Source organism: Lithobates pipiens, unplaced genomic scaffold (assembly GCF_037356315.1).
Source record: "Lithobates pipiens isolate NorthernLeopardFrog02 unplaced genomic scaffold, aLitPip1_a1.2 Scaffold_8, whole genome shotgun sequence".
In the NCBI taxonomy this organism is placed as follows: Eukaryota; Metazoa; Chordata; class Amphibia; order Anura; family Ranidae; genus Lithobates; species Lithobates pipiens.
The window spans coordinates 688,311,010-688,334,308 of NW_027507903.1; the positions used below are offsets into that span (position 1 = coordinate 688,311,010).

At 47.5% G+C, this 23,299-nt stretch overlaps 1 protein-coding gene across 1 annotated transcript in view; it reads right to left on the reverse strand.

The window, feature by feature from the left end:
- The window catches only part of LOC143963521 (NACHT, LRR and PYD domains-containing protein 3-like), a 121,517-nt gene extending 105,331 nt beyond the window's left edge, over positions 1-16,186 (reverse strand). The window contains exon 1 of the mRNA XM_077473190.1: positions 16,037-16,186. The gene's annotated coding sequence lies outside the window, so the exon portion shown is untranslated. The remainder of the gene's footprint in view (positions 1-16,036) is intronic.
- Between the last annotated feature and the right edge of the window lie 7,113 nt (positions 16,187-23,299).

Below are 23,299 nucleotides of genomic sequence, written 5' to 3' on the forward strand. Positions count from 1 at the left end.
TAAAGTAAGAAAGAGGCAGGATAGTGCATTATCATTTGAGTATAAATTTATTGTAGGTAAAAAACATCATCAGGGTCCTCACATTTCACAGGTGCTTCCAGCGCACCTGTCATGGTCGGTCCCGAGTCCCTGCAGCCCGTGGAAGACTTACCCACAATGTCGGTCCGTTGAGCGCTGATGGGTCTTCCCGGGCGCGCGTTGGCGCGAGCGGACGCACGCGGGTGCGAGCTGGTACGTTCGGGCGCACGCGGGTGCGCAGAGTTGTAGACGTACGCACGCGAGTGCGAGCTGGTACGATCGGGCGCACGCGGGTGCGCAGAGTTGCGGACGTGCGCACGCGGGTGCGCGGGGCCACGGTCGGTTGCACGGTTTGACGTGGGCACGAACTGACGTGCCGTGCGACCGTCTTTGGCGCCCAGAAGGCTTCTTAAGTGATTCACTCTAGGGGCTCGTTGCTGTCCTGTCTACAGCGTTCCTGAGAGTTGCTCTGTTTGCCTGATTGTTCCTGTCTCTGTTTACCTCGGCTTGTTCCTGATTATCCTGCCTGCTGCCTGCCCTGACCTTCGGACCTCCTGACTACTCTTCTGCCTTATCCTTCGGTACCTCTGCTGCCAGCCCGTTGACGACCCGGCTTGTGACCACTTCGCTTCTGCCTGCTGTTCCACTTCGTGTTGGTGCCCACCTGCTTGCTTCCAGCTGCTGACGTCTTACCGTTCCTGAGTCACCTGACTTCGTCCTTCGCTGTCTACGCCAGTTCCTGACCAAGGCCCACCTTCACGGACTTGGCACTTGTGCCCTCTGCCCTCCAGAACCCCTGTTCTCACCTTCAGGGGGTCTCGAGCCAGAGGCTTACGAGAGGCCGCTCCCTGCACTCCGGGCTCCTACCACCAGGTACGTGACAGTACAGGACAGCCATGTCCGAGCCCACGCAGGGAGCGTCTCCAATGGACGAACTTTGCCACCATCTCGCAGGCCTCACTCAAGCGGTGAAAAGCTTACAGGAAGGCTACAGTCAACTGGAGGAACGGGTTCAGGCCCTATCCGCTTCCTCTCCTGCTTCCTCCGGATCTCCTGCTACTCCTGCTGTAGTAATGCTGCCACCCGAACCCAGGGTGCCTACACCCGAGAGATTTTCCGGAGATCGAGGGAAATTCCGGTCTTTCAGGAACTCTTGCGAACTGTTCTTTGCCCTACAGCCAAGGACTTTCTCCCTCGAGGCCACTAAGGTGGGCTATGTGATCTCTTTGCTGACCGGTGAACCTCAGTCTTGGGCCCACCGTCTTCTTGAAAGAAAAGATCGCTCCCTCGAAACCCTGGACACCTTCTTCCAGGCCATGTCGCGGTTGTACGAGGACCCACAGTTAACCGCCACCGCTGAAGCAGCTCTGCACTCGCTGCAGCAAGGCCGTCGGCCTGTAGAGGACTACGTGTCGGAGTTCCGACGCTGGAGCTCTGACACGGACTGGAATAATGCAGCATTACGTTACCAGTTCCGGATGGGCCTATCGGAACCATTAAAAGATGAGCTCGCCCGAGTAGGCATCCCAGAGACTCTAGAAGCCCTAATAGATCTGGCAATCCAAATTGACAGACGGCTGAGGGAACGCCGTCTGGAGCGGTCTACAACCACATCTCGTCCGGTCTGGATGCTTCCACGAGTCCCCAGCTCTCCTCATCTCATCCCTCCTGCTACCACCACGACCAGTCAAGACCTCCCTGAGCCCATGCAGCTGGGTTTACTCCGGCCTTCTTTAACGCCTGAAGAACGCCAGCGCCGTCGGGAAGGAAACCTCTGTCTCTACTGTGGTGGGTCTGGACATTTTGTGCGCAATTGCCCTGCTAAGCTCCGTAAGTCCCTCCTTGTTTCTCCTGCCCTCACATTAGACTGTCCTAGTGCTGCTTCCCATTTGACTGTGTCCATTTCTTTGCAGCTACCAGGAGGGAACGTCCAGACCAACGCCATTATTGACTCCGGTGCTTGCAGTGGCTTTATGGATTCAACCTTTGCCTCTAAACATAATATACCACTTCGGCCCAGGGCAAGGGGTCTTTCTATACACCTGGCCGATGGTTCCACTCTCAAGTCCGGACCTGTTACCCAACAGACTCAACCCCTGTTAACTACAATTGCTGGAGCCCATCAAGAATTACTCTGCCTGGACATTATCACCTCTCCCCTCTTCCCTATCATTCTCGGCATGCCCTGGCTGAGGGCACATAACCCCTATGTTGACTGGACCACTGGGGAGCTGAGATTTCCTTCTCCTTACTGCCTCCAACACTGCCTTCCGGGAACCGACCAGGCCTCTTCTTCTTCCTTGTTCTGTCTGGAAGCTGACGAAGAAACCCGCCAAGTTGTACCCACTGCCTACCACGATTTCCTAGACGTATTTAGCAAGAAGGGTGCAGAGACCTTACCCCCTCACAGGCCATACGACTGCCCCATTGAGTTACTTCCTGGGGCAGAAATTCCTTTTGGGAGGATCTTCCCGCTGTCTGAAACTGAGTTGGTGACTCTGAAGTCTTATTTGGACGATAACCTCAGGAAGGGATTTATCCGTCCCTCCACTTCTCCGGCAGGGGCAGGGATCTTTTTCGTGGAAAAAAAGGATCAGACCCTGCGCCCTTGCATTGACTACCGGGCCCTTAATAAAATAACGATCAAAAACCGTTACCCCCTACCACTCGTACCGGAGCTTTTTCAGAGACTGGGATCAGCAGCAGTATTTTCAAAACTGGATCTCCGGGGGGCTTACAATCTGGTCCGCATCCGTGATGGTGATGAGTGGAAGACGGCTTTTCGTACTCGCTTCGGGCACTTCGAGTACCTTGTCATGCCTTTTGGATTATGCAACGCTCCCGCCACGTTCCAACATTTTATTAACGACATTTTCAAGGATTACCTAGACCTGTTCGTCATCACTTACTTGGACGATATCCTGATCTTCTCCTCCTCTCTGGCAGAGCACCGGGAGCATGTCAGGAAGGTGCTATCCCGACTTCGTCTGCATGGGTTATACGCCAAGCCGGAGAAATGTACCTTTGAGCAATCTAGCATTCAATTCCTGGGGTTGATAATCTCTGTAGATGGCATCAAGATGGACCCTCAGAAGGTTTCCGCTATCCAGGATTGGCCCGCTCCCACTGACAGAAAAGGCGTCCAGCGTTTCATAGGATTCGCAAATTTCTATAGGAAATTTATCAAGGGGTTCTCTACTATCATTGCCCCCATCACCAGACTGACCAGGCAGGGTCTAAAATTCCAATGGTCTCCAGAAGCTCAGAAAGCCTTCTCCACCCTGAAGGACTTATTCGTGTCAGCTACCATCCTCAAACACCCTGATCCAACCCGGCCCTATATTTTAGAGGTTGATGCCTCTGAGATCGCGGTTGGGGCAATTCTCTCCCAGAGACATGGTCCTAGGGCCCGCTTACACCCGGTGGCATTTTTCTCCCGCAAATTAACGGAGGCAGAAGCAAACTATGATGTCGGAGATCGAGAGCTATTGGCCATTAAAGCGGCTCTCGAGGAATGGCGTTACCTACTGGAGGGAGCTACGCATCCAATCCTCATCTATACGGATCACAGGAACCTGGAATACTTGAAATCCGCTAAGAGGTTGAAACCACGCCAAGCCAGATGGGCTCTTTTCTTTTCCAGGTTCCTGTTCCACATAACGTATCGTCCGGGTTCCAAGAACACCAAACCGGACGCCCTGTCCCGAATGTACAATGAACCAGAGACTACTCCACACCCGGATACCATCTTGGCCTCAGGGAACTTTCTTTTTCTTCAGGCCGATTTATTGTCCCTGATCAAACAAGCCTCCGTGGGTGCCACTCCTCCGCCAAATGTCACGCTTCTGACCCAAGACGAACTTCTCTGGCATGAAGATAAAATTTTTGTCCCCCAGGAAGCTCGGGTATCAGTCCTCAGTGCATGTCATGACCACCCGTTGGCCGGTCATTTCGGCGCCTTCAAGACTACCGAGTTGGTCAAGCGCTCCTTTTGGTGGCCCCAGCTGAGAGCCGATTGCAAGAGGTATGTGGAAGCTTGTGTCATTTGCACCCGTAATAAGAACAGCAAGTCCAGGGCCTGGGGTCTGATGAAGCCATTACCTGTTCCAGAGAGGCCCTGGCGAATGATTTCGATGGATTTCATCGTAGAACTTCCTCCATCAGAAGGTCACTCCACTATCTTCGTGGTGGTGGATAGGCTAACGAAGATGGCCCACTTCCTGCCAATGAAGGGCACCCCGTCTGCTGCAGAGACCGCTGAGGTTTTTATTAAGGAAATCGTAAGGCTGCACGGTGTTCCCGCGAATATTATCTCGGATCGGGGTGTGCAGTTCACATCCAAGTTTTGGAGAGCTCTCTGCAGGGCTTTAAAGATTGACCTCTGTCTTTCATCAGCCTACCACCCGCAGACCAACGGGCAAACAGAACGGACAAACCAGACGTTAGAGCAATACTTACGCTGCTTTTCGTCCTTCTCCCAGGACGACTGGACTTCCTTGCTCCCGTTAGCGAAGTTCGCTTACAACAATTCCATCCATTCTGCCATAAGTCAGTCTCCATTCTTTGCTAATTACGGCTTCCACCCTTCATTCTTGTCCCAAGACCTGCCTGAAAGCCCGGTACCTGCTGTCCAGGAGAGTATCAACTTCTTTAGTGCCAATAATAAGCTTCTGCAGGAGACCTTGGCGAAAACTCAAAAACGTAATAAGGAAATCTTTGACAGGAAAAGAAGGGGGGAGCTTGAACTTAAAATTGGAGACCAGGTGTGGCTCTCCACACTAAACCTGAAGATGGCCTGCCCTACCAAGAAGTTGGGACCAAGGTTTGTGGGTCCCTTCCCTATTATTAGAAGAATTAACGAGGTAACTTTTGAGCTGAAATTGCCTGAGTCTTTCCGGATTCACCCCGTGTTCCATGTGGCGTTACTCAAGCCAGCCGTTCCAGACCCCTTTGTCAGCCGGAGGATTGTCCCACCGGAACCTGTGGTCGTCGACGGTGAAATCGAATACGAGGTGGAGTCTATCCTGGACTGCAGGCGTAGACGGAATCAAGTCCAGTTCCTGGTAAAATGGAAGGGGTATGGACCCGAGGAGAATTCTTGGGAACCTGAATCCAACCTTCATGCCGAAAGATTGATTCTCGCCTTCAGAAGGGCCCATCCTGATAGAATAGCCCAATTGGGCATCCGGAGGCTGCCCCTCGGGGGGGGGCAATGTCATGGTCGGTCCCGAGTCCCTGCAGCCCGTGGAAGACTTACCCACAATGTCGGTCCGTTGAGCGCTGATGGGTCTTCCCGGGCGCGCGTTGGCGCGAGCGGACGCACGCGGGTGCGAGCTGGTACGTTCGGGCGCACGCGGGTGCGCAGAGTTGTAGACGTACGCACGCGAGTGCGAGCTGGTACGATCGGGCGCACGCGGGTGCGCAGAGTTGCGGACGTGCGCACGCGGGTGCGCGGGGCCACGGTCGGTTGCACGGTTTGACGTGGGCACGAACTGACGTGCCGTGCGACCGTCTTTGGCGCCCAGAAGGCTTCTTAAGTGATTCACTCTAGGGGCTCGTTGCTGTCCTGTCTACAGCGTTCCTGAGAGTTGCTCTGTTTGCCTGATTGTTCCTGTCTCTGTTTACCTCGGCTTGTTCCTGATTATCCTGCCTGCTGCCTGCCCTGACCTTCGGACCTCCTGACTACTCTTCTGCCTTATCCTTCGGTACCTCTGCTGCCAGCCCGTTGACGACCCGGCTTGTGACCACTTCGCTTCTGCCTGCTGTTCCACTTCGTGTTGGTGCCCACCTGCTTGCTTCCAGCTGCTGACGTCTTACCGTTCCTGAGTCACCTGACTTCGTCCTTCGCTGTCTACGCCAGTTCCTGACCAAGGCCCACCTTCACGGACTTGGCACTTGTGCCCTCTGCCCTCCAGAACCCCTGTTCTCACCTTCAGGGGGTCTCGAGCCAGAGGCTTACGAGAGGCCGCTCCCTGCACTCCGGGCTCCTACCACCAGGTACGTGACAGCACCAAACTATAGAAAACATTCAGTATAAAAATCCTCTCCAAACGACTTGTAAACTTGTGTGTATCAGCAGCTTGCTCAGAGAGCATGTAACTGTCTCCTCCACCTCCTGGCTCCTCCCCTACACGTGACGACACAGAACTAATCATGTGTCTTCCTCAGGGGGATCCCCTACAATAAATTTATACTCAAACGATAATGCACTATCCAGCCTATTTCTTACTTTAAATTGAGGACAATATCTCTGGATTATATCACAAGGGGGGGGGGAGCACGTGTGTGAAGTCACTGATCTTATTACCTGGATCATCATCACGAGAGTCACCTTATGAGACATTATTATATATATTTTTTCAATATATATATTTTTTTTTCTCAAACAAGTTTACTAGAACACAAAGCAAAGAAAAACAGTACATTTCACAAAGATACAACGCCAACTGTCATAGATTCTGAATACAATATATACAGTGGTTCATTCAGCACTGGCAGCGCTCAGTACACATTAGAATGGGATACAGGTTATCTTTAGCCCTGAGCACCTCCTGTACACATTACAGCCATACGTTCTGGTCCCTACTCCAGAAGAATAAATGTATCAGTCCCAACAAAGCATATTAGAGCAACAGTCTATTCAGCACAAGGTCTAAAGGAGAGAGGCCGGGGGTATCCAGCCAGGGTGACCACAATTTAGCAAACTTTTCTAGATGCCCCCTATGATGGAAGATGTATTTCTCTAACCGGATCATGTCTCCCATCTGAACCAGCCACACCTTCTACTTGGAGGGTCGGCCACCTTCCAGTGTCTAAGGATTAATTTGCAGGCCTGAAACAGAGCCCTGGCTATGGTCTGCTTCTGATTGTCCTCAATGGGGATGTCATACACAATCCCCAGTGCACAAGGCTTTGGGTCCGTTGGACCTGGAAGGCTCTATTAATTGTGGACAAGACCCCCGTCCAGAACAAATGCAGCTTCAGGCAGCGCCACAAGTGTATGAGATCTCCATGATCTCTCAGGCATCTAGGGCAGTTTGAGTCCGGTCTCACCCCCATTTTGAACAGTCTGGCCGGTATATAGTGAACTCTGAGGACAATATACAGGTAGGACAGACTCTGGGCCACATTCAGAGAGCATAGCTGTACCGCCTGCAAAGCCTCCTCCTACTGTTCTTCCTCGAAGCAGCATGAGAGAAGACTTGGAGCAATTGATCACAAGTCCTGAGTAAACGCCAAAGCGTTTGATCAGTGACATGGCCTTCCCCAAGGAGTCAGCCATGTCCCCAAGAAATAGCATATTTGCGTGAGTTTCTCAAGGATCTCTCCATGCTGGAAGCCCCTGATACGCTGGTTAGCCCTGATCAGGGCCGGCTCAATGGCAATGGTGAAGAGGAGAGGGAACAATGGGTACCCCTATATAGGTGGAATGGTAAGGATATGTGCCCTGCCTCCCATATAACCGCCTGTGGCGAGCAGTACAGCAGTTGGACCCAGAACAGGAACCCTTTGCCAAAGCCAAATTTGCCCACGATCACCCAAAGGTACAATATATTTTTTCAACATATATATTTTTCACTGTGGACTTGCTGAAAATTGAGAATTATTTTGATATATGATAATATATTGATATTAATGAATTATTTCACTGTGAACTTGCTTGACACAAAGATGTTCTTTTTTTATTACTCATATATTATTGTTTTTTTCTCATAACTTGGATGTAAGTGTTCATGGCATCGATTTGTGGTATTTATATTCACACTAGTAAGGTTAATATCTTATCTTGTCTTGTCATTTCTTTGAATGATTGTCATCTGAGACATTTTAGGGTGATTAAAACAAAGAGAATGATAATTGTGATGTATGAATAATGTGTGGAGTAGAAATGTAATTGCATTGTGAATTTGTTTCTACAATGACAATAAATCTTATCTTAATATCTCATAGCGCTGTACTTTTTTATGTATATACTTTTTTCACAGATTATGGGAGTGTGATTAATGCTAAGCTGCTGTGTATTGCTTCTTTCTCCACATTTATCTTTTTTATTTTTCAATACTACACCTTATGTTGGTTGTAATTGTAGTGGCGGGCTCCTGCAGAGCACACGCTATGCGTTTTTCAAAGTTAAAACTTTACCCAAACTACAGTTTGGTTTGGGTCTATTTGCCTAAATTTGACTTCTGTGTCAGTCTGACTGGACTGTGAGATGTTCAGCCTGGCCACAGGGGGCACTGTCTCTGGTGGCAGGCGTGGAACTATGGTCTGGTTAGGTACTTAAATTATTCTCTCTCGGAGTCAGGTCAGTGGGAATGGCCCTCTCACTGTGCCCTCTGGGAGAGGGTATTTAAGATGCAGATGTCACGTGGTTCGGGGTTCCGGCCCAGGATAATTTACGGGGAGGACTCTTTAGAAGAACACCACATACGGGTTGGTTTTATTAACAAGAGCCTGGAAGGGCTGAAGTAACTGAGAAAATCCGGTCTTGTGGATATTGCCAAGCGGGCTGAAAGATCCAGGAATCCTACAAGTGTTCTACAGCTTAGTTTCCCTATGTGTTCTGCAACAATGTCTGTAACAAAGACTGTGTTCCCGAGTAACACCTTGTTGGCTGCTAGACCTTGTGAGAGAGGGACTGTCCAACCTGAGTGTTCATCCAGCTGCAAATGGCTATTCTCTGGATGCAGTCAAAGAAAGTTCTTTAACGTTTATAGACTATGACATTGAGAGAACCTTAACTTCCTTTCCAACCCTCTGATCCCAAGTTGAAAGACTGTTCAATGATTTAAGTTTGCAAATAAAATTCATTCAAGTGGATCTATTGTCAGTCTCAAGTTACTGGGCCATCTACCATGGGACATCCCCTAGACGAGCAACAAGGAGAACAGAGGGTAACGGTAAGCCAAAAAATAACAAGCAGCTCCTTCGGGGGTTAGTGCTACATAATCTAGGTTGGTCTTCTCTAATGGTAGCTCGCAAGATTTCTATCTATCTATATTGAAAAAAAAACTCACCTGCACTAATGTGAAGGGTGAAACTTGTAGTGATGTAGTAGTGTAGTGCAGTGGTCATCAACCCTGTCCTCAGGACCCACTAACAGGCCAGGTTTGCAAGAAAAATGAAATACCTCACAGTCGATATAATTTGCTGCTCAGTGATTGCCATATTCTAATCTGCATTTTCCTCAAGGTAATACATAAAATCTGGCCTGTTAGTGGGCCCTGAGGACAGGATTGATGACCACTGGTGTAGTAGATGATTATTATTTAGTTATTATAATGTGAGTAATTTCCTGCAGCAACCCGATTCTTCCAGAGAGATGCATTTATTGAAACTTCAGACAGAACAAAGTCCATAAGATACTTGCAACAGATGACAAAATCCAAATATGACAAGGAACAGTAGCCTTCAGAGTCCCATTTGTCCTAGACAATATCTAGACCTGTGGCCTTCATCTTCATGGATAATGAAAAGACTGACTGCCAGCTTGAATTGTCCACCTGAAATACTAGTCTGACACTGGGGGGGGGGGGGTCTGAATACCCCCTCAAGTCCAATTACCATCAATGAATACTTCTTCGATGGTCCTTTATCATCTTTAAGTATGTAAACAATGTACCCTTTGATATGGCCTATACCTAGATAGACTTGTATATGATCAACACATCAAAGGGTCATCAGTTGTCCCTTTGATATGTTAAAATTGAGTTGGCAACTCAACCATTATCAACTGAATTCTGGCCTGGTCAATATGTTAATATTGTACTGTATGTGTACACATATATCCTACATAAATCGGCCAACATATTATAACAAAATGGAGATCTGGACTGCAGCACATAGGCTAGGTCTGGGACAAAGGCAGTGGTTTTGATGCACAAAATGTCCCGATGGTTAGAGGGTCACTGAGTCTTGTCCTCACGTGGTTCTTGTTAAAGTTCATAGCAGAGAATGTCTTCTCACACAATTTGTCAGGAAAGGGTTCTCCCGTTGGTGGCGCTGTTGGTCTCTTGGATCGCAGTACCAGTGTCCACCAGCGGGTGTCTTCCTACACTCAGGATCTGTAGTGGAGGGATTCACCTGTTGGATCCTTGGGCTGTAGTACCGAAGTCCGCCAGCGTGGGTTTCCTGGCAGTGTGGAGCAGACAGCACCTCCTGCATTCAGGTTTCACTTGTAGCTAATCACAGGCATACAGATAAATACCCGGTGTCCTATCATATATGGTCCCCCATCGGATAGTGTCCGCTGTGTACTGCGCATGCGCAGCACACAGCACACACAGATTCCGAAAATAGCCAAGGATGAACGGCGCATGCGTCGTGAGTCCAGGTTCTATCCCCACCAAAAAAGAGCAGATCACAGTGAGGCCAAGCCCGCGGCGAGGGGCCCTCTAATTTTCCCAACCCTATGTCCGCTTGGATGGTGGGGCTACCACCTCCACTCACGGCGCAGGCGCCGTTCATCTTCAGAGATTTTCTGAAGCTTCTTCTGCCCCGGAATACCGGCAAGCACTCACATGTTTGCCTTGGTTTTGTCCTTAAGCCCTGAACTGCTAGCCTGTGACCTGAACCTGAACCCGAGCCTCCTCATCCCCATCCCGAGCCTGTCCCTCCTGTGTTCAAGTTCCCTTTCATCCTAACCTTGGGCCCTGATTTCCATTCACCTTCCCCATCTGCTGATTCCCTGTGTATGGCCCTGGCTTGGCTAACGTTTGTTATTCTGGAACTGCCCTTGTTTATCTGCTCATCCTCTGTGTATGACCCTGGCCTGGCTTACGTTCTTGATTACAGTATTCCCCAGCTACAGTATATATTATTTGTATGTCAATGTTGGGTTTATTGTCACTGTTTGGTATTGGAGGTTTTGTGTACTTATATATATCACTCATCTTAATAAACATTTATTTACACTTTACATGCATTTTGGTTCTCTTTGCAGTCCACACAGTCTGGTCACACTTGGTTCATACAGTAAACCAAGGCCATCTCTGGCCAGAAGTGGCTGCATAGAGGGACCATCTTGGTTCTGTTTACGCTGCGGAGATGAATTTGGATGTAATTATTTATTATGCTCTGCTGGTATCAGAGAGTAGTGAAGATCTCCGCCAAACATTAAAAGAGTGGTCCAGGGATCAGCTGCTGGAGGTGATCCGTTTAGCTCACACTGTGGTTGATCAGGGCAGTACACTGTTTGAGGATGTTTGGCCTTTGATTAAGATATGTATAGAGCTGGCTCTGCCCTCTATTCCAAAGGGCCATGATGACTTCTCTCCCCCTTCAGCATTAATCAGGTTGCGTCCTTAGTGTGGCTGTTGGAAGATGACTCTGCATCCTTTTTGGAGCACTATTTGGTTTGTCACAAACAGTTGTTGAAATATTGTATAGATGAAGTTCAGTCCCTGGTCAGACTGGCCACTTTTAATATAACTGTACTTCAGGCATGGTCAGACCTGTTATGCCCAGCTTCTGTCAGTTCTCCACAACCCAGACCTGCTACTGAACACCTGCCTGCTCAGAAGTCATTTCTCCCATCACCCATGGCAACCTCAGCTACAGTCCAATATACCCTGCTCCCCACCAAGTATCAATACCCTGTTTCTACTTCCTGCACCTATCCCACCTTAAACCCACCTGCCTCTTCTCTACTACCTGAAACTTCCCCACAAAAACTTCCTCTGGCTGCTGTTCCCCCTTCCTTGCCATATCACAGCCCTTTGCTTCAGTATGCCTCACCTCCTACCTACAGTACTACAGTCACCTACAGATCTCCAGCAGTTAAGCCAAAGAAGAAACGGAAGTTCTTCCCCACTCACACGATCCTGCCAGTAACCCAGCTTGCTTCCACACCAACCAATCTGCACCAGCCCCCCTTCATTACAGGTGAACCTGATAACCCACTTAATCCAGCTTAAAGTTCCTGTGCCCCAGTCTGATGTTCCTGTGTCCATGTTCCAGTACAATGTTCCAATACCTGCCGACAAGTCTGATGCACCTGCTGTTGTTCCAGTGCCTGCTGTTCAACCTGTTGTGCCAACGCCTGTGTCCGCTGTCCAGTCTGACTTCCCAGTGCCTGCTGTCCAGTCTGACATCCCAGCACCCATGTTCCAGCCTGATGATCCTGTGCCCATGTTCTAATCTGATGTCCCGGTGTCCGCTTTCCAGTTTGATGTCCCGGTGCCTGCTTTCCAGTCTGATGTCCCGGTGCCCGCCTTTCAGTCTGATGTCCAGCTGCCCACCTTCCAGTCTGATGTCCCGGTGTCTGCCTTCCAGTCTGATGTCCCGGTGCCCACCTTCCAGTCTGATGTCCCGGTGTCTGCCTTCCAGTCTGATGTTTCTGTGTCTAGCCTGAGCTACCCCATCTGTTGCTCAGCTTGATGCCATGGATTATGGACAATTACAACTAGTTGGAGCATCAGGAGGCCGCTCCTTTGAGAAGGGGTACTGTCAGAAAAGGGTTCTCCCGTTGGTAGCACTGTTGGTCTCTTGGATCGCAGTACCAGTATCCACCAGTGGCTGTCTTACAACACCATAGTTGCCAACTGTCCAGAATTTCCCAGGACATTCCCAGGATTAGGACATTTGTCCCGAATTTATTTTGTCCCAGGAAATGTCCTGGGAAATTTGGTTTGTCCCGAGAAATTGAATTTCCCGGTTTTTTTTTTCGCCGGCCACTAGAGGTTCGCGGCCGGCGGAGACAATGTCTCTGCCAGCCGCCATTTTTAAGAAGACCAGAAGTTGGTCTACATTAGAGTACCTGTGGTGCCGCCCACCCCCGCTGCCAGTGTGTGTATGTGTAAAGTGCAGTGGGGGCGGCGCCACAGTTAAATGACTCTCTGCGCGACAATGGCGGCATGTTGGGGGCCAGTCTGTCACTGTGGATGTCGGGGCAGGGGGCCAGTCGGATGTCGGGGGCCAGTCATGGTATGATAATGTCGGGGGCCAGTCTGTGGATGGTGGGGGCCAGTCTGTGGATGTCGGGGGCCAGTCTGTGGATGTCGGGGGCCACTGGTATGTTGGGGGCCAGTCTGTGGATGTGGGGGCCAGTCTGTGGATGTCAGGGGCCAGTCTGTGGATGTCGGGGGCCAGTCTGTGGATGTGGGGGCCAGTCTGTGGATGTGGGGGCCAGTCTGTGGATGTCGGGGGCCAGTGGTATGTCGGGGGCCAGTCTGTGGATGTTGGGGGCCAGTGGTATGTCAGGGACCAGTCTGGAGATGTGGGGGCAGGTCTGTGGAGTATGTGGGGGCAGGTCTGTGGAGTATGTGGGGGCAGGTCTGTGCAGGATGTGGGGGCAGGTCTGTGGAGTATGTGGGGGCAGGTCTGTGCAGGATGTGGGGGGGCGGTCTGTGGATGTCAGAGGGGCACCAGATGTAAGTAGGGACTCCACTGATGGACACAGATGTGAGGAAGGTACCTCTGATGGGGCACCTGATGTAAGGATAGACTCCGCTTAGGACACCTGATGGCATCTGGTGGCAGGCAATGTGGCTAGTGACACGCTCAGGGCTCCCACTTATTCAGCATTATGGTGAGTTGAATGATTTAATTTCATATTACAATGTAATAATAGAAATAATGCACTTCAATCATCCTGACACCATAACAATCATGGCGCCGGGATGATTGAAGCGCCAACATCAGGTATTTGGAGTATCTTTATCTGCTGATTGTCAAACTCTGGAAAACGCATATTGCTATTGTGGTGTAGGATCGGGGGGCTGCTCTCTGTGTGAGGAGGGAGAGACATGGCAATGGGAGATGATCTCATATGTTTACATTTGAGATCATCTCCCATTGGCAGCTGCGATCACGCTGTGAACGGCCGCCTTGATTGGCCGTTCACGGCGATCTATGTTTGCCTGTCTCCGGGAGACACAGTGAGCACAAAACTTCCGCGATGCGCACCCGCGGCGGCGCGCATTGCGGAAGTAAACACAAGGATGTCCAGGGACGGCCACCCGGATGAAACCACCCGCTCTACGGCCGTCATTCGGCTATAGGGTGGGCGGGAGGTGGTTAATAAACATTTATTTACACTTTACATGCGTTTTGGTTCTCTCTTTGCAGTCCACACAGTCTGGTCACACTTGGTTCATGACACATATATGTTGGGCCAAACAAGCTCAGAATTATCTTTCATATTCGGCCTGGATGTCCACTGGAAACTGTGTAAACTGTTGGTGGCACAGGGCTTTAGAGCGAATAAAATGAATAGTCTTTACCACCGGTTTCATTTATGAGATGTTTGGCACAGAGAACTTGTTGATGATAAAATGGAGTTTAATATCTTTGCCTCCTTCTTCGATCACCTTGTTACAGATTGGGGTTGTTAATCCACTTCTCTCACCAGAAGATTTGCAATTATTAGCAATTAACGTTGCCACCTCATAGCTCGCCTTTGTGGCATTTTCATTTGACTCGCGGGATCTTGTGAAACATCTCTGTTGTGACATTAATACAGCTTCAGGTTACTTCAACTTTGCACTGTGGTGGCGCCCTGTTAGCTTGTGGTATGTGCCATGTCTCCACTGGTATTGTCTCTTGACATTAAATTCCTTATAAACAGCTGGAAGTCACTTTTCCTTCTCTTATTTGCAGTCACCATTTTAGAAAATGACCAGAAGGGGGAGGGATCATAGGAGCGCAGCGCCTGAGGTTTTGGTCTAAGTGTATTTGTCCGATACACTAATACACCGCCCAACAAGAATCCTCCTCATACCTTTGTGGATGTGTGTGGTGAGTCTAAGGATGAGCTCCAGCGTGTTATTTGGAGATATAATTAATTTTATCTTCTTTATCCCGAGAAATCCGGCCCCCACTTGTCATTTGCCTTTATCACTTCTGTGGCTTCCAAGCTTTAAATTATATGCTCTTTATTGACTTATCTTATCCCCTGAGAAATCACTGAGTGCCTCTCACTGCAAGGATGAACTCAGTCGTGTTCCCAAGTCGATGTGCCCGAGCCCGTTAGGATGCTGATCGCGCGGAGCGCCGCCATCAATCACAGGCACTGAGACACTGAGAGGTCTGAAGCTGTAGACCGGGAAATGTCTTAGTGCTTGTTATTGGCGCTGTGTGTGGTCAGCTTCCCAATGGGCTTTGGAACACGCCCCAGCAGCACCCAGCAACAAGACCCAGCTCATCTTTACAGTGAAAGGTGCTGGGGGATTTGTCAGGAGATAAGAGAATATATATATATAAAAAAGTGGGGCCATATAAAACCAGAACACGGGCCGCAACTGGCCCATGGGCCGGACTTTGGACATGCCTGAAATAGAGGAATAGTTGTCCACTTCCCCTCTTACATCGCTACCATGGACTTTGCCTTCTTTACGATCACAAACATGTTTTATATCCCTGAGTGTTTCATTTAGCTCTTATGCCGCGTACACAGGACTGGACTTTCCAGCAAACTAGGACCAACAGACTTTTGATGGACTTTCGGTGGAGTTCGGATGGACCTTCAAAATGAATGGACTTGGCCACACACGGCTGGACTAAGTCCGTTTGTTTGTAACGTGATGACGTATGACGGGAAGTTCAATAGCCAGTAGCCAATAGCTGCCCTTGCGTTGTATTTGGTCCATCGGACCAGCGCACAGACAAACGTTTTTCCGAAAGTCCATCGAAATTGAGTCAGTTGGATAGCTTTGAAACATGTTCTATTTCTAGGTCCGTCAGATTTTTTTCCCCAAAAAACATACGGATTAGCCCACACATGGAAATTCCGGTCGTGTGTACTTGGCATTAGAGTTTGGGACCATTTACTTTGATTATTTCCACTGTCCTCTTATGTGAGTGTTGAATTCTATTTCATACACTTTTGATACCTTCACCAGATTAGTATTGTTATATGCGAGGCAGGAGGAGGTATTTCCCTCACATCCTGCCCCATATATGATTTGTGATTGTTTTTATAGTGGTTCTTTCACTGTTAATTTCTTTGTAATTATTGCTATACTCTAATAAAAAATATATTGTTAAAAAAAAGCAGAATGAATGATTGGTGGGGTCTCACCTTGTTAGATTTGTCCATACATCCTCCAATCAGATTGTTCTTTCCTGACCATGAAGAGAGCTGAAAATAGCAGAAAGGTGAAGAGTCCGATCACAGAAGATTCTTGAAGAGAAAATCTGGAAACCCGGCACTGGCTGCGTCCAACTATACTATGAAGAGCAGGAGTGAGCAAAGATGTTTTCTGCCTCTGAGGTCCAGGGGTGGGAGGGGGAGGGGGATTTCCAGTAACCTAACACAACTTCACCTGTATAGACAATTCAGATGTCATTATTCTCTAACGCAACACAACACAACACTGACCATGTCCACATTCCTCATCCTGTATAATGAGCTGAACAATTCTCACCCAAAGGCTTTTTCTTATTCTATTTCCTTTAGATTTACATATAGATATATATATATATATATATATATATATATATAATTGTGCCTGATGACATACATGTTGAACGTGTTTAGATTTGACCTCATATTATATGATTTTGGTAAATTTAAAGGAAAATTGTACAAGAAAATTGTATAATGTATGGCCAGCCTAAGGGGTCTATTTATAAAAAGATCTGCAGAGCTATTCAACCAGAAAAGTGCCTGTCTATCTGTCATGGACGGGGGGCTGAGGTTGGAGGAATGAGGGATTCTGGAATCTCCATCTGTTGTATGTTCTCAGAAATAAACCAACATTCTTGCAGATTAAACATTCCTCTGTATTTCTATATTTATTGCTGAACAACTTGGATAGGATACCGGGAGCCGAGGGATACCCCAGAACACCAAACAATACCAGGAGGGCCCTTTTCATTTCTTGGAAGAGTCCCTTTAATGGTAGCTCAGGGAATGGACAGCACCGGGACACCATAAGCAATGTTCCAGGCCAGGCAAGCCTTAGTATTAGTACACCAGGGGTTAACAGCAGCAACAATCACCCAGAGCCTTCCCTCAGGTCTGTACTCACAAGTCCTTGGGTACTTGGATGCCTCCCTCCAGTGTCAGGTAGACATTTCCTTAGTGGCCTCTCTAGACTAGATCGGACAAAGTTGTCGGAAAATCTGATCGTTCAAAACGTGATGACGTTATTTCATTACGACGGGACTACGTTCAGGCTAGTAGCCAATAGCTTTGGTGTAGGAATTTGATCTGAGCATGCGTGGCACTTTGTCCGATCGGAATTCTCTACACATGATCGGACAAAGTCTGATTGGATCATGTTGTCGGAAAGTTTTATAGCCAAGCTGGAAAACTTGGTCCATCGGATATTCCGACGGAAACAGTCCAATGGAGCCCACACACGGTCGGATTATCCAACAACACGGTCCGATCGGACATTTTCAGTCGGAATGTCCGACCGTGTGTACAAGGGCTTAGACAAGCAATCACTGCTCCACTGATTACAGAACAGCCCAAAAATAACTACATTTACCTAACTAGGAGGGTGCTACATATAGATGAAGGGAATCTCCGGCCATGTGAACAAAGGAGCTGGACATCGTTCTTTTCTTTCAGCAGATCAGTGTGTGTTGGGCGATTTGATTCATGTGGATCAATTTAATAAAAGATGACCGACAATAAATGTACATCATGTTATTTTTATTAAAGTCTTATCAAAAACTGGCTTTTTTTAACTTTAACAATTTTTCTCATAAATCAGTAGGGGCACTAGTTATCCTTTACTAATTTACAGAAGGCAGTATATGGGTGCACACTTCGGATAGGTTCACATCTATACAGATTTATTTTTCCAGTGCATTTTGCTTTTTTTAACATGTGTTTTGATGTGCGTTTTGCATTTTTTTGGATAATAGGAATGTTCTTCACATTTGATGCAACTTTACACTCTCTGGCACTCAAGTCGCATGAAAGTAATGCAGGAACCTGTATGTGTCCAAAGTCACATATTAGAATTAGGGTTAAGGGCTAGGATTAAATGTTAAGGTTAGGGTTAGGGTTAGGGTTAAATGTTAGGGTTAAAGATTAGGGATAGGCATAAGGGCTTTCAAAAATTGTGTTGTTTTTCAAACAAATCTGACAGCTGTGCTCACCAGAACAATTCATGCACGGCACGATGTGAACAAGTCGCATCCTGTGAGAGCTCCGGCGGACGGCGAGACCGCAACGATTCCCACAGGGCTTTAAAACCTCAGATTTCCGCCCGTCCTCTTCTGCAACCCTGTGGGACTACAAGGTGCATGTCGTCCGGAAGGAAAAGCGGGGAAAAAGCAAATTCCAAGGCTCCCTCACCTCCTATCTGCTCAGGACCTCAGAACAGACCAGAATGACTAAAGATGTCACCCAGACCCAGCGTGTCTCCACACAGCCGGCTCCTTCTCCTGCAGCCTCTCCCTCAGCCTTCAGCTATCACAAAGAGGATTGTGAGTACCCTCCCCAGCTCAATAGGGCTGACCTAGACCTCTGAATTGAGCAAGACAGAAAACACACTGACACAGGAGATTGCAGCCCTGGTCTCCCACACAGACATTTTAGAGACAAAACATGATGAACTGTCTTTAGCACACACAGACCTCCGCAAGGATTTTGAAGCCCTGGCAGAGAGCTACTCTTTTCCGCAGTCCCAAGTTGAGGACCTTGACAACCGAAATCGAAGGAATAACCTGCGACTGAGAGGTATTCCCGAGTCGGTCACAGAGCTTACCTCAGCCACAGTCAAGCTGTTTTGATCCCTTCTCCCAGATGCCCCCACTAAAGCATTCCCCTGTGACAGGCTGCATAGAGCATTGCGCCCGAAGCCTTCAGCAGACAAACCTCCCAGGGACGTGATACTCTGCATGAAAGATTTCCCGATTAAGGAAGAAATCATTAGAGCTTCAAGGAACACCAACCATATAGAGCTTGACGGTGTTAAAATTCAAATCTACCCTGATCTCTCCCAGTCCACCTTAGACCGCAGGCGTAGAATGAAGGATGTCACCTCAGTACTGCAGGCTGCTCACATCAGATATCACTGGGGATTCCCATTCAAGCTCACAGTGCCTCATAATGTCACTACCTATACAGTCTATAACCCAAACGAAGGTAGAGATCTTCTGATCAAACTGGGGCTCTTGGAGCCGGAGGTAGCCCTCAATAACTCTACTACACCTCGCGCCAACCCTAACCCAGTCTAGGCAACACCATACCCCTGTCGGGATCGCAGATGATGGCGCCAGCTGTTCTGAGACCTCCCAACCTAACAGACATATGCCTAACTACAGCATTCATATGTCCTTTAGAAACAAATGACTGGTTCCTTCGCCTTATTTTTGACTCTACTACTGGAGCCTCATTATTATTATTATATACTTAAAGAGGAGGGACGGTTTAAAAAAAAAAAAAATTAAAGTCAGCAGCTGCAAACACTGTAGCTGCTGACTTTTAATAAGCACACTTACCGGTCCAGGGCACCCGCAATGTTGGCCGCCCGAGGCTGACCCGTCCCTTGGTCTCGGGTCCAGGCGCCGCCATTTTGGCTAAGGGAAACAGGCAGTGGAGTCTTGCGGCTTCACTGCCCGTTTCCTACTGCGCATGCGGGAATCGCGCAGCACTTTGTGAATGGGGCGCGCTGCGTTCTGGGACACACAGTTCCCAGAACACAGCGCGACCCATTACCCAGAAGACACCGCGCGGAGGAGAGAAGACCAGAAGATCTCCGCGGAGGAGGAAGAGGCAGATTAGGATGATATGCCTAGCAACAGGCATTTCTGGTAGGTTAAAAAAAAATTCCTTTTTTTTTCTGATTTTTTTCTCATTTTTAATGTATTTTTTTTTTCAGGGTGGCCCTCCACTTTAACTCAGATGTGACTGTCCTCTACTCCCTGTGGAGAATCCTATCCCTCACTGACTGCACCAAAGACTCATCCTCCATCTGGACTGTCACTTGAGGTACCCCTATACAAGAATTTTCTCCGGTACAGCTATCTGACATCATGGACAAGACGACACCACCTCTAGAGGATAAAGGCCCATAAGGTCTCTCACTGCCTGGTGGGAGACCTCTCCAGGTATCCCCCCCTGCCTGCTCCCGGATCCAATCTGTGTTGGTGCTTGGCGTAGCGTGTGTTTTATTGCTGCGTGGTGTGCCATTGCAGATTTTCTTGGCTCTGGTGGCAGGTATCAAACGTTTAGTCTGAATTACATTATGTTTTGGTCAGTTTGATGGATTTCCCCTGACCCCTTCTTTCTTTGTATTTTTTTATTTTTTTTTTGGTTTCATTGGTTTTTGTTATATGGTTATGGTAGATTCTGTTCTAAGCCTCAATTGTACTGTAGGTCTCTTTTTACAATTAATACTTGGAATGCTCTTGTTACATTACTTGATTGGGTTTGCTCTAGAGATCTGGCCATCTCGCTGGGATTTCTCGCACCTTGGATAAGAGTTCTTTATACCTCCTTACACATAGCCCCCACATTGGTGGTGTTACATGGCACTTAAGATAATTACCCATAATGTCCAAGGGTTTAACCTCCCACAGAAGTGCAAAAAAGCTTTTCGCCATTATAAAAGCCTGGGAGCTGATGTGCTGCTTCTGCAGGAGACACATTTTTCTGCTTCCAATCACCCACATATTTCGATAAGGCCTTTAAACAATTCTACTGTACCACCCATACAGTGAAGTCCCGGGGAGTGGCCATATTCATACGCAATAATAATGAAGCTTGATGTATGCCATGTGTATAAGGACCCGTAAAGTCGACTTATTATCCTCCAGGGCCACTGTGGTCTCAGTTTATGCCCCCAATGAGGCACAGGCCTAATTTTTCAGACACTTTTTTGACACTCTTGATCGATATCTTTCCCCACATTTAGTTGTCGGGGGTGATTTCAATCTTACTGTTCTTCCGGTATTATAAGCAGAGTTACCCCATCCTTGAAGGCTTTTCCTAAGTCATTAGTTGGTTTTCTCAGTGCGTTACAATTGATAGACGCATGGAGGGCACATAATGTGGGCGCCAGAGCCTATACCTTTTGTTCTGCTTTGCGTTATTGAACTGTTGTATAACACTAGTCAGACAGCTTAACAATAATTCAGAAGTCAAGAAACAAGAGACATCAGATCTGTATGTATTATTTTTTCCGAATAACTTTGTAAAACTACAACATAAGCATAAACAAACATATGTGTCAGTACATTAAAACATTATACAGCAGCCTCACTCTATTAGTGAAAGTACTCACAGACAATTCCAACATTAGTCCAGGAATAGTTAAGAGCTCTACTGCATGCTGCTTGGATCAAGGAACAATCATGAAATGAAGGAAATACAGTTCCAGGTTAAAGGTTACTACCTTTCACTTTGAAGAAAATACCACTTCCTGTCAAGCTTTGGCAAAATAATAACTAACTCTGACCACTAGATGGCAGCAACGTGAAACTAACGTTACAGTATAATCTGAAATAGAACATAGCATATGAAAAATATGGGCAGAACACTCCCTGTCTGGCATAATTTATTATGTCACTCCCTAAATAACTACTGCTATGCAGAAAACAAATATAAACAGGAAAATGGAATCCTAGCTAGTCCGAAATCAAAACTATAATGTCAGTTACAGGTCTGAGATAAATTCTGGTGGTCTCATTTTTTGCAGTCAGCTGCGGACCCTGCCTCTCAAGCTTGGTTTTCAGATTTGCCGCTGCCCACTCTGTCTGCTCAGCAAGGGGAAACCTTGAATGCCCCATGTACCAGTTCAGAAGTCGCCGACATTATTAAATCCCTTAAAGCATCCATGGCCCCAGGTTCAGATGGATACTCGACCACTTACTATAAGAAATTTTCCCCCATATTGACTCCTAGATTAGTTATCTTATATAACCACACCCTGAAAGGTAACACGTTTCCATCAGAGATACTGCTGGCAAATATGTCACTTATCCCAAAACCACATAAGCATCATTCCACCCCCCAAAACTTTCGACCCATCAAAGTTATAAATAATGACTTGAAAATATTTAGAAGGGCAGACAGACTGGCTTTGGTAATTGCTACACTTATCTCCCACAACCAAATTGGTTTCATACCAGGTAGGCAAATAACTGATAACATCAGGTTAGTCTTGAATGTTATCCAGGACGCCAATATACATTCTTTCCAGGTATTATTATTCAGCCTTGATATACACAAGGCGTTCGATAGTGAGAGTTTATATTTAGAACACCTTTTGCCTAGATTTGGTATTACAGGAGCTTTCATGGAAGGTTTCCTAGACTAGACAAGGCTGTCCCTTATCCCCTCTCCTATTAGCTTTGGCGATAGAGCCTCTGTCCAGAGCCATCGCGAATAATGTCGATATTAGGGGCTACTGTAAAGGCCTTTATGCGGACGATGTCCTCCTATTCCTGACAAACTCCCTAATTGCCCTGCCCAATTTAAAGTCCCTTCAAGCCTCATTCCAACTATTCTACGGCCTTGGGGTTAACTTGTCCAAATGCATTGCCATGTCAATTAACATCCCTGAGGACTTAGCTAATACCCTACAACGGCACTTTGACTTTACCTGGTGTACACAAATGTTCTGCTACCTGGGAGTTCAGCTAACTCCCACCTTCCGTGACCTTTTTCACCTTAACTATAGCCCGATAGTTGCCCAAATTAAATCCCTCCTAAAGTCCTGGGCCCTGTACCGCATATCCTTTTTAGGTAGAATCATAACCATCAAAAGGGCAGCTTTGCTTAAATTACTGGGTTTTTTTTTAGAACGCTTCCCCTTTATGTTTCTAAATCCAATATTGAATCCATTCAAAAAGATATAAATAAATTTGTCTGGCATGCCAAACACCCAAGATTTAATACATCTTTACTGTACAGACCCCAGCCCCTCGGAGGTCTAGGCCTCCCTCACTTGTGGCGTTATTATCTGGCCCCCAGACTCCCCCAGACAGCCCAGTGGTAAGCCCCAATAGCAGATATCCCTTGGTTATGCTTTGAAATGCACACAGTTTTACCATATCACCTCCCCAGACTGCTATGGTCAAGCTCCATTAAAGTGGGTAACATAGCTCCTCTTAATACAATCACTGGCCAGTCCTTGCATCTATGGTCCCTCTACCATGCTAAATTCAAATTAGCCTCTCCCCTGGCACATCTTCTCTCCTTTATAGGAAATCCTGATTTTCCTCCAGCCTTCCATAACAGAGATAATATGGCCACATGGAGCTTCAAAGGTTTAACCTTTTTCCCAGCCTTCAAAGATGGCACACAATTTAAATCTTTTGCACAATTTCGCACCGAATATGATATTGAACCAGTTGAGCACTACCGATATCTTCAAAT